Here is a 977-nt window from a genome sequence, read left to right as displayed (position 1 = left end):
TCTTAAACACTGTGCCCCATATCTTTTGTTTCAATACAATCAGAACACCTGTTACCATAATATGCGATGAAAATCATCTTTCATAAACACTTACTTTTAATTTTCAAGTAAATATTTGAATCAGAAGAATTTTTCAGGGGAATAAGTTTGAATATTCAGTGCTTTGACCCCTAAATCTTACATTTTCTACAAAATATAGGATAGTCTATTCATTTACGTGTGAGTTAAGAGCAAGCCCCTCTGTTTTTTAACCACCTGGTGCTCAGCCCCAGGCCCACATGGAATCCACTGACATCAACTGTCATTGTAAGTAAATTGAAAAAAAAAAAAAAATGCCACTGTGCTACAAACTTTCTGGTGAAAACCACTGTCCTTGGTAGCTTCACTGCTCTGCCATGACCAAGAATTGTCCCCCAGATTGTTTGCTGCCTTGCACTCTGTCAACATGTCTCCCTCACTAGACTGAAGCTCTTTTGTAGGCATGTTTGCATTGACCCCACCTCATTCCCTAGCACCTAGCACAGTGGTGCATTTTTTATTTAATCCAGCGAGGCTGACTGTGTCATTTTTTTGTTTTTGTTGTTAAAAGAACATAATGATGTGATTTAGCTTATTCTTAAATGTTAAAGTCTTTCATTAGAGATGGAAATTATGTTAAAACTTTTACTGTAATAGAGTCTTACTGGCCATATATTGAGACAAGAAATGTTAGTAATGGTCAATTTGCAAACCTGAGAAAATTGTGTAAATGAGTGAGTATATAGTTTTGTAAGACAGTTTTGAATTACCTAACACAATATGCTATTTTATATATAAATATTTTCTCAGATATCACATTACAACAACAGTCTTGTGATTTTTTCAGAAAAAAAAACTATTAAGTCAACTAACATGTCTATTGTTAATTCAGAATTAGTAATTTCTACTTCTTTTAGTAGCAAAAAAAATCATTGGATAGTTTCTCGTAATTTTAGGAA

This window comes from Rhinopithecus bieti, unplaced genomic scaffold (genome assembly GCF_001698545.2).
Source record: "Rhinopithecus bieti isolate Rb0 unplaced genomic scaffold, ASM169854v2 scaffold_2272, whole genome shotgun sequence".
In the NCBI taxonomy this organism is placed as follows: domain Eukaryota; kingdom Metazoa; phylum Chordata; class Mammalia; order Primates; family Cercopithecidae; genus Rhinopithecus; species Rhinopithecus bieti.
The sequence above is the reverse complement of the archived record's forward strand: the minus strand, read 5'-3'. Positions refer to the sequence as shown.